The sequence below is a fragment of the Temnothorax americanus genome, unplaced genomic scaffold (genome assembly GCF_048541705.1).
Source record: "Temnothorax americanus isolate GAGA-0224 unplaced genomic scaffold, ASM4854170v1 Scaffold27, whole genome shotgun sequence".
Lineage (NCBI taxonomy): Eukaryota > Metazoa > Arthropoda > Insecta > Hymenoptera > Formicidae > Temnothorax > Temnothorax americanus.
The window spans coordinates 58937-70380 of NW_027509411.1; the positions used below are offsets into that span (position 1 = coordinate 58937).

An 11444-nucleotide genomic window follows, 5' to 3' on the forward strand; every position below is an offset into this window, starting at 1 on the left:
TAATTAAAAATGGCGGCTCCAGCTCTCAGTCCACGAAGCCACACACGGCGTGGTTCTATGTGCGCGGGGCATTCCACAGCCTTGCCAGTTGATCTGAAACCAAAAAACCAAAAAAATTCTTAAAATAGATTAAATTTGGGGGGCCTTATGATTTTCCGATTTTTAAAAAACCCCCTTATAACAAAATGGTGGCCGTTTGAAAAAAAACCTCTTTTTTCCCTGTTTTTCTTTTGCTTCAACGTTCGAAAAAAATTATTTGCAATCAATTTTTTGAAAAAAAAACGCTTCCTGAAGGCCCCCTAAATTAAATTTCCTTTCTTTTGCGCCGTCATTCATTGAAATCGGTTCATCCGTTAAAGCTGTAGAGCGCCCCGCGCGCCGAAAAATGCTGTTTCGAGAAAAACGCGTTTAAAGTTTTACGTAGTAAAAAATCGTATTTAATGTTTGTTTTTGACAACTTACATCTAATCAGCCATTCCAGCACCATATAGAGTCCCTTCTTCTTCCTCAAAGAAATTGTTCTGCTGTATTTGCATGTTGATTTTTTCTATCCTGGCCTTTTTTACAAACTCCGACATGTTTTTATCCGTCTATACCTGTTTTCCAGCCGACGGACCGTTCCGCCCGACAAGCTGTAACTCTTAAAATACTTTCGATATGAAAATATCCTTTTGCCCACGTATTCTTAACAACTTAAGGATGAAAATTAAGCAAAAAAAAATTCGATTTTTTCATCGTTATGAAGTGTAACCTCCCCTTAACGGAGAAAAATGGTGATGTGGAATGAGTGTTTGAAAGTGAATGGAACGGAAAAAGTTTAAAACGCGCGCGTAGCGCGCGTGTGTGCTAGTCTATAATAAAAAAAGTCATGTTTACCCGAGATAATAAAAAAAAGTCATGTTTACCCGAGAAGTGAGCGTTCCGAGTCGAAATATCTCGCACGTAATGTTGTCGCTTTTCCGCGCGTCTGATTGGCCGGTCGAAGCCGGGTGATCGAGATCGCGGCGAGTTCCGCGAGTTTCGTGCGTGTGTTTTGTGACTTGACAGCTCGCGTCGTGTCGCGAGGTTAATATATTAATGTGACAGTTAATATATGAATATTCAACAAGCGTGAAAAGTTGACATTACAAATATAGTTAGAAGAAAATTCATGCACACATTTAAGATATAATACAGAGAGGTAATTATAAAAATTATTATCGCTTATATTATTTTAAACAGTATTGTTTTATAAAAATTTACCGACCGTTTTTATCTAAAATGTATATACATATTCGTATTATGTTGAACTGATATACAGAGCTTATCAGATTTCTTTCTCAATTACAGACGCATGAAGCTGATAAGAAAGACCGATCTATGTTGGAATACAGCGATAACCTAGAAATCGATAAATAATGACAGTCGTGACCATCGCCGCGTGATAGATAGTGATAGTGAAATATATATTGACGGCAGGGAGCTGATGCCGAGGAGGTCTTTAAGAAGGAAGGAGTATCCAAAATCGCACACGTACGTATATATGCTGTCTTGTGAAAGTTGTAAAAGTTAAAAGAACGAGAAAGTGATCTGGAATCTATATGCACGTTGTGACAGGCACTATCGCGTAATAAAGATTTCTCCGAAGTATGTTTATATTGTACTTTACTTTCGTTAATTTGGATGCTTTGAATGTACAATCTCGCGTCTTCGAAATGTAATAATTCTTATAGTCAGACACTGTTGAGGCATAATTGTCTAGCACAAGAGGTCCTTTTGTGCTAGATAATACGAGTTGCTACAGAGTAATTGTAAGAATCTCTTCTCCTTTACCCCCTCTTTCTTCCCCCAATCCCGAATTTACACTATTGTGTGGTTCGTATCGTTTCCCTGGTAACCATCTCCGATAGAAAACGATAAAAAAATTTCTTATCGTTTTTAATACGGTTAGTGAATCGTTTATTTACGGTACTCTATCAGAAACTCACGTTACAAAATACTTGGGATCTTATCGTAAATGTCTTATCAGCTATACATCAGTTTTTATCGTTTTTAATATGGTTAGTGAATCATTTATTTACGGTATTCTATCAGAAACTCACGTTACAAAATACTTGGAATCTTATCGTAAATGTCTTTTCAGCTGCACATCAGTTTCTATCGTTTTTAATATGGTTAGTGAATCGTTTACTTACGGTACTCTATCAGAAACTCACGTTACAAAATACTTGGAATCCTATTGTAAATATCTTATCAGCTATATATCAGTTTCTATCGTTTTTAATATAATTAGTGAATCATTTATTTACGGTATTTTATCAGAAACTCACATTGCAAAATACTTGGGATTCTATCGGAAATTTCTTATTACCTTTATATTGGTCTCAATCAGTTTTTAACATAATTGAAGTTTCGTTTATTCACGATACTCTATAAGAAATTCTCGATACAATGCACATGGGTTTGCATCCTAAATTTCTTATTAGTGGTGCATCGGTTTCTATAATTTTTAATGGTATTAAAGTAGCTATAATTGTCTTTTTAATATGGTTAATAGTGAACCGTTTATTTACGATGCCCTGTCAGAAAAAAATTGGAAAAATTTGAACGTTCTCAGCTATATATCAGTCAGAACATCTTTAGATGTTTGCTACTCTGCATGCCACCGGATTATAACCGTGTAAAAGAAAAATAAACCGTATCAGAGATCTTTCTATGATAAAGAAAGAACTGCATTTTTTTTTTTTTTTTTTTTTTTTTTGAAATAATTAAGCTTCCACCTTTGCGACAACAGCACCAGGAAGCCAAGGGCCAAAATTTTCACGGTTATTAGAGAAATAAAAACAACATTTACATTAGAAACGTTTTATTTAAAATTGCACTAAAATACAAATAAAATATTTTATTATTTTAATCTTAATAACAAATCACACACACACACACACACACACACACACATACACACACACACACAAACACACACACACACACACACATAAAAATACTTCGACGAACTTTGTTTTCGAAAATGATAAGTTGTATGTCGGAAAATCCTGATAAGAAACAATAGATGTGTCGGTTCAGTTAAGTCGTATAAATATCGACGAGATGTCTATCGTTTTAACCTTATAAAAACATATGCAAAGTAGAAGGTTTTCAAACGATTCAATTTATATCATTAATATACGATAGAAAACGAACCGATTTGCTGCCGTACAGAAAATGATAAGTTGTATGTCAGAAAATGCTGATAAGAAACGATAGATGTATCGGTTCGGTTAAATCGTATAAATATCGACGAAATGTCTATCATTTTATTCTTATATATCCGTATTAATGCATACGGTAAAATTATTACCATAAATAACGATACATATTATATCGTGTATATACGATTGATTCAGATGGGCAATAATTGTACATATAGAAAACGATTCATAACTATAAAATTTGTATAGTTATTTTCTTATTCGGACCTAAAACGATAGAAACCGATTCGATTCGATTAATGTTTTATCTGTCTTCTAAATATGCAACGATAGAACCGATAAGATACGATTAAAAACGATACAGATATAGCCGTTTTTAATCGTTTTCTATCGGATATGGTTACCAGAGTCTGTTTCTTCGTCTGCCCTTTCATTGTCAAGAACTTCTGAAGCCCTAATAAAAAAAAACAAGACAAGGCTCAATCCGGCTATTTTCTTTTGCATTTTTTTTATTTAAAAATTTGTGCGATAAAAATAACATGTGTACACAAAAAAACGTATTTTCATGTATGATAATAGTTTGGTATACTTTATATACTTTGTACATGTTACACTTACTCAACGTTTAAATCGTGGACAAATATTTGCTCATGAGAGCAAATGGATGATGGACTGGCTGCATTCTTTATGTTTGTCGAAGAACACGCTTCTATCTCAACCGATTTTGGTGCTGTTGCCGCATTATTCTCAGCATCTCCTTCAACAGTCTCAGAAAGCTTGTGCCTCTGCATGTTCATGTTCGATACGCTCAGAAGCTTGCAATTCTTCAAAACGTTCTTTGTGTTTCTTTCCAATGGCGTTAAAAGAACAATAACACGTCACGTGATAGCCAACGCGATCGTCAATTTCATCTGGCAGATTTTTATCTTTGTCTTTCAAATTGCACTTTTTACGTATCATCAAAGACAGTTTGCATTTTTTAAATATTTCTTGCTTAAACGAAGTAATGTTGCCATTGCTAGATTTACAAATAAAACACACTTTTTCTTCGTCTGTACCACTGTTTTCGTCCATGATTAACGTCTATGAGTAACTTTGAAGCCGGAAGAACAACTGCTAGATTCGTAAGCCGACCGGTGCCGGATGACAGTTTTCTGTTTTTACTCCCACCCTCTCAGTCCGTAACAAATAACAAGCAGCCGAAATTATACGTTAATCATGGACGAAAACAATGGTACAGACAAAGAAAAAGTGTGTTTTATTTGTAAATCTAGCAATGGCAGCATTATTTCGTTTAACCTTTAAACCGCCGAAAAGCCTAAATATAGGCTCTACGTGTGATCGGAATTTTGTATATGTTATATATAAGATATAAGCACAACAATTTGAGGACTTTCTAAGAGGATTAAAGCTCATCAAATGCCGGCGGTCTAAAGGTTAAGCAAGAAATGTTTCCAAAATGCAAACTGTCTTTGATGATACGTAAAAAGTGTAATTTAAAAGACAAAGATAAAAATTATATCACGTAAATTGTGTTATAAACGGACATTGCAACAACGTTTCGATTTAAAACTCTGCAGTCACATTTTTTACATATACACATTTACAAAAAAGTCGGTATGGCATTGGTGCTTATTATACAGCCCACTTGTAAAAATTTTACTACTTTGCACTTTAATTTTACGCGTGAGAGACATCCAACCGGTATGGCACACATATATTTGTACTGTACACATTATAAACAATTTAAAAATAAATTTTGCGGTTGGTGCCTAAGATACATGCACTAGTGAAAAAAATGACGTCTTTGCGTCAGTATATGGCGAGTACTCAGAGACGCCGAAACGGTATGGCATGTTCATATTCGTTGATAAACAATTAAAATTTAGTTCTCCACAAAAAATTAGCTTGGTATACAAAATTCAACATCGCTTTAAAAAAACGACATGTTCTTATCAGTATGGCGGACTGTTTGCGACGCGGCATCGGTATGGCGCATACTGCCCGCGTACTTTTGCTCACAAATAAATAATATAAAACAAGAATTAAATTGGTACTTATTCCCCCAAAACACAGTTTTTTTTAACACATTCAAAAAATTACGCTGCGCAAAGGCAACACCTCTAGGCCGCCATACTTGCACTTTCGTGTTTCACATGACACCGGCTATTGTCCCAAAAAGTTTCGTCGTGGTGCCGATCATACACGTTTTTTGTCGCTGGCTCCCGGTCTATAATTGGAATCGATTGGTGGTCGTTTGATGGTCTTTGGTAGTCTAGTCTGATGGTTTGGTGGTTAGCCGTTTTCCTGTAAAATAAAAATAAAATTTTCGGTGTGTGAAGTAAGCTAGACAATTTTTTTTAAACTAATTTAACTTTTTTATAGCTCCTTCGACGCGGAATCGTTTGGTGGTCACGAATATCACCAGTAAAACGTTTGGTGGTCAACCGTTTTCCCAGAAAATAGAAAAAACCGTATGCGCATAATGCCGGACATATCACCTCTGTGCTACTAGTCGGAAAAATTGTATTTATCACCCAAATTGACTTTGATAGGGCTCAATCGATGCGGAATCGTTTGGTGGTCACGAATATCGTCATTAAAACGTTTGGTGGTCAATCGTTTTCTTAAGAAATAGAAAAAACCGTACTCTCACGCCATTATGGTCGTATGACTCCGTGACGCGTTAGCTCGGTAATTTAATGGATAAACATTATTTATCGATCAAATTGACTTTTATACGGCTCAATCGACGCGGAATCGTTTGGTGGTCACAAATATCATTCAGTAAAACGTTTGGTGGTCAACCGTTTTTTGACCATTACTTGTTGTACAAGATCGTATATTCTTATTTCATCCATTATTGTCATACTGGCATGCAATCCCATTTTAACGATCAGCAGATTTTAGCATATCCAATGTACTCCTAAAAAAAAATTGTCATGTCTGTATCGGTGCATTGTTAATTATCATTATTATCAATAAATTTTTACATTCTTGAGTCAACGCTATCAAAATCGCGATTACGACACGAAGTCATTCGACCAATGGCGTGAGCGTACGCTTTTTTCTATTTCTCAGAAAAACGATTGATCACCAAACGTTTTAATGACGATATTCTTGACCACCAAACGATTCCGCGTCGAAACGAGCCGTATGAAAGTCAATTTGATTAATAAATAATGTTTATCCATCAAATTACCGAGCTAACGTCACGAAGTCATACGACCAATCGCGTAAGAGTACGGTTTTTTCCATTTCTTAAGAAAACGATTGACCACCAAACGTTTTAATAACGATATTCGTGACCACCAAACGATTCCGCGTCAAACGAGTTATATCAAAGTCAATTTGGGTGACAAATACAATTTCTCTGATTAATGGCACAGAGTCATATACGACCAATGGCGCGAGCATACGGTTTTTTCTATTTTCTGGGAAAACGGTTGACCACCAAACGTTTTAATGACGATATTCGTGACCACCAAACGATTCCGCGTCGAACGAACCGTATAAAAGTCAATTTGAGTGATAAATAGTTCCATCAAATTACCGACCTATCAGAGAGTCATACGACCAATGGCGTGAGAGGACGGTTTTTTCTATTTCTTAGGAAAAAGATTGACCACCAAACGTTTTAATAACGGTATTCGTGACTACCAAACGATTCCGCGTCGAATGAGCCCTATCAAAGTCAATTTGATTGACAAATACAATTTTTCTGATTAATGGCACAGAGTCATACGACCAATGGCGCGAGCATACGATTTTTTCTATTTTCTGGAAAAACGGTTGACCACCAAACGTTTTAATGACGATATTCGTGACCACCAAACGATTCCGCGTCGAACGAGCCGTATAAAAGTCAATTTGATTAATAAATAATGTTTATCCATCAAATTACCGAGCTAACGTCAGGAAATCATACGACCAATGGCGTAAGAGTACGGTTGTTTCTATTTCTTAGGAAAACGATTGACCACCAAACGTTTTAATAACGATATTCGTGACCACCAAACAATTCCGCGTCGAATGAGCCATATCAAAATCAATTTGGGTGATAAATACAATTTTTCCGACTAATATGGCACAGAGGTGATATGTCCGGCATTATGCGCATACGGTTTTTTCTATTTTCTGGGGAAACGGTTGACCACCTAACGTTTTACTGGTGATATTTGTGACCACCAAACGATTCCGCGTCGAATGAGCTATAAAAAAGTTAAATTAGTTGAAAAAAAAATTGTCCGGCTAACTTATTCACACTGGATATTTTATTTTTATTTCACAGGAAAACGGCTAACCACTAAACGATCGGACTAGACTACCAAAGATCACCAAACGACCACCAATCGATACCAATTAATGAAAGTTCGATACGTTGAAGTTGTCCGGCCAACTTCATAGAGGTTTTTCTCGTATGCAAACTTTCACTTATGATTTTTAGAAAAACTATACCTGACTTGCAACTGACACAAACGACAATCTAAAATTGTGAAAACCTTTAAAAAGTAACAAAACATAGTAATTACTGTTTATAAAAATACTAATGAAATTATGGTATTTATATTCAGTTTACACCCCTCACCACCAATTTTGATAAACTTAGGCTTAATCGACGCATTTTTGCTCAAAACGACCGAATCTGGCAGAAAAAAGTGTCGCTCTGCCCCGCGAAGCGAGATATTAAACGTTAAAGTTGACAGAAATCAGATTATGATTCCTGTCATACCGACGAGCTGTAGCGACTACGAACATGCCCTATGGCCATATGCGCATGCTCAGTGGCCGCACGCGTATGCAAAAGTGCGCAAATTTGAAACGTATGTATACTTACATAATGCATATCACTTATTGTTAGCTATTATTGTTACCTTGACGCACTTTAAAAATATTTAAGTGTTTAAAGCGCGTCAACTATAATCTATGTGGGTTATAATGACGTGCTTTAAATAGTTAAATACAAACTATCTGCTTTAATGAAAATCACATGTTTAAAATAATACATTCAATTTTAATTATTTATTGGATTTATATTGATCTAACATGTCTCTATGGAAAACGCTGTAACTGTACACACTGTAGCTTTCAATGATGAATATATCTTACATAATATATCAAAGCACATGCATGGAGAGGTGCAGGAGGTTTACATATGCGTGAGCGCACGTGAGTGGGAGGGCTTTGCTCCTCTGCACCCCCCCCCCCATGCATGTACTTTATAATTTCACTTTACAACTTAGCATGTACGATAAGTTATAAAGCGAGGTCCACGCTGCCTACCGGCGGAGGTGAGTGCGGGAGGGGGGCCAAAAACCCCCCTTGCACCCCCCCCCGCGCGCGCGTGTGTGTGTGTGTGTGTGTGTGTGTGTGTGTGTGTGTGTGTGTGTGTGTGTGTGTGTGTGTGTGTGTGTGTGTGTGTGTGTGTGTGTGCGCGCGTGTGTGTGTGATGCATAACATCTACAATTTAACATAGTCAGTATAGTCAGGATAAATTAATAGATTTTATTAGTTTATCCTAATTATATTAAATTGTAGATGTATGTGTTGTGTGTGGCGTTTCATATAAACGCGCCACTGCGCTGCATGCCAGCCTCGGACATGCATCTGCGAGGAGCTTCGGATTGGCTCATGCGAATAGGTCTTACGAAAGGAGACCACGTGACTGCGCGGGCGCTTGCGTGCGCCCACCTTCACGCCGGGAAACCATTCCTAGTTCAGCCTTTGTACTAGTTAGCACGCGGTCATACTTGAGAGAATAATGTTTCATTATATTGTACCCAGTGTATTTTACTACTACGCTCACGCGGCACAGTGTTCTACCCCAAGGACACAACAAATTGGCGACAAGGATCAAGATTTCCGCGCCGAGGAGGGCGGTTAAGTGTCGTGCAAGTAAATAGCACGTTGCGCGTTCGTGGCCGCAATTATGCTAAAACGCAACAAGAAGTGACCGTGTTTCAACTGCAAGTAAGCAGATCTTTTGCATAATTTTCGGGTTCTTGCCACACAGTCAGTGGCGAGATTACTCAATTCCGAATGGCCAATACCGCCTGCAATACTTCGAATATCGAGGCCTTCAATCCTCAAAACGGTCCATGGATCAAATGGCGGGAAAAACTGGAAGCGGCGATACAGATATACAACGTATCGGCTGAAAACCAAACGGCATATCTATTGCATCATTTGGGCGCCAGTGCTTACAGCGTCCTTAAAAATAAAGTCATGCCTCAGAAACCAAGCGAGATGATTTACAAAGACCTAACGGAAACGTTAGAAAAATTCTACGAGCCGAAACCTCTCGAAATCGCTGAGAATTTCAAACTTGCAAGCCGGAAACAGCAAGAGGGCGAGTCCATTTTGAAATACGTTACAGCATTGAAGAAACTATATCGACGAACTGCAAACTGGGTGAGCATACAGAAAAGACGCTCAGGAACTACTTCGTATTCGGGCTTAGAAATAAGCGAACACTCAATCGTCTACTGGAGACAACGGACCTCGCGCTGGAGAAGGCGACACAAGTTGCCACGACAATGGAATTGTCGGAGAAGGGGACAAAACAATTACAAGGCGAGGAGGAAACTACCTTGGCCATCAGCACGAGAAAGACATCGGTATCTACAGATAAGTTTAAAAAGCGCGGGAACGCGAATGCAAAAAATAGTGTTACAAAAAATAGCGCGCGCGGGAAATCGGTCACGTGTTATCGTTGCGGCGGCAGCCATTATGCGTCAGCATGCACGCTCAATAGAAGTATGAAATGTCTTTCGTGCGGAAAGGCGAGACATTTAAAAAAAGTGTGCAAATCGTCTCGTGAAAACAATACTAAGAATATTGAGGTGCTCGCGATCGGACAATCGCGTTTCAGAAAAAAATTCTTTGCCACGTTGAACGTTAATAATAAAGACGTGCGCTTCAAGGTCGATAATGGATCGGCCGTCACTTTAATGTCGTTAACCGACGCAAAAAGGTTATTCAAAGGCAAACGCGTATTTACAACCAATTTGAATCTCATGTCTTATACACACGCACGCCTATTTCATTATGCGGTTACATAGAAGTTCGAGTCAAGAACGGTAATCGTATTCGAAAATTACATTTATATATTGTAGAAATAGAAAAAGAATTACTATTAGGTCGCGAGTGGATATCACAACTTAATCAGATCGAGGAGTTGAAAAATATTACGGACCAACTTCAGTCGATTAAACAAATTACCGTAAATGATAATACGCAACTACAAACGCTGTTAAACAAATTTAATAGTATTATAAGTCCGTCCATTGCAAAAATTACAGATATACAAGCGAGATTAAATGTTAAGCAAAATACTAATCCGGTATTCCATAAGCCACGGCCCGTGCCTTTTCGTTTACGCAACCAGATTGAAGAAGAGCTAGAGACACTTACACAAAACGGGATTCTCGAAAAGGTGGACTTCTCCGAATGGGCCACGCCCATCGTTCCCGTTATTAAAAAGAATGGAGCGATTCGCGTTTGCGGGGACTACAGTGTCACGCTTAACCCCAATTTAAATATAGATTCGCACCCTTTACCAACACCAGACAAGCTTCTCATGCAGATGGCGGAGGGAAAAGTTTTTTCTAAAATCGACCTTTTACATGCCTACTTGCAACTCGAGGTTAGACAGCAGGATCGCGAACTGCTTACTTTGAATACACATAAAGGGTCTTTATAGACCAACGCGTTTGATGTACGGAGTCGCGTCCGCTCCAGCCATACGACAACGCATCATTGAAAATATCCTTAAAGATATCCCGGGAGTCGTCGTATTTTTAGACGATATTAGAGTCTCAGGCAAAGACGTACAAGACCATTTAAGTAAATTGCGCCAGGTTTTTACGCGATTACAGAAATACAACATACGAATTAATGTAAAAAAGAGCGAATTTTTTACGGATCAAATCCAGTATTACGGCTACGTAATAGACAAAAACGGTATCAATAAAACTCCAGATAAAATAGATGCAATTTACAACATGCCCCAACCTACAAATCTAAGCGAACTTAGAAGCTTCTTGGGCATAATACGTTACTACGATAGGTTCGTTTCAAATCTAAGTGCCATTTTGCAACCGCTGAACAATCTTTTACAAAAGAACGTTAAATTCTATTAGTCGGAAGACTGTGAGAAAAGTTTCCAGGCAGCAAAACGAGCATTTACAAGTCCGAAATGCTTAGCTCATTTTGATCCCAGACTGCCTATAATCTTAGCCACTGACGCGAGTCCTT

General features: G+C 37.9%; 1 long non-coding RNA gene across 1 annotated transcript; it reads left to right on the plus strand.

Annotated features, from left to right (window-relative positions):
* The first annotated feature begins 906 nt into the window (after positions 1–906).
* Positions 907–7786, plus strand: LOC143899434 (uncharacterized). The gene is made up of 3 exons (XR_013257491.1): positions 907–1180; positions 1330–1512; positions 7480–7786. It is a non-coding gene; the product is annotated as an uncharacterized LOC143899434 (long non-coding RNA).
* The last annotated feature ends 3658 nt before the right edge of the window (positions 7787–11444 follow it).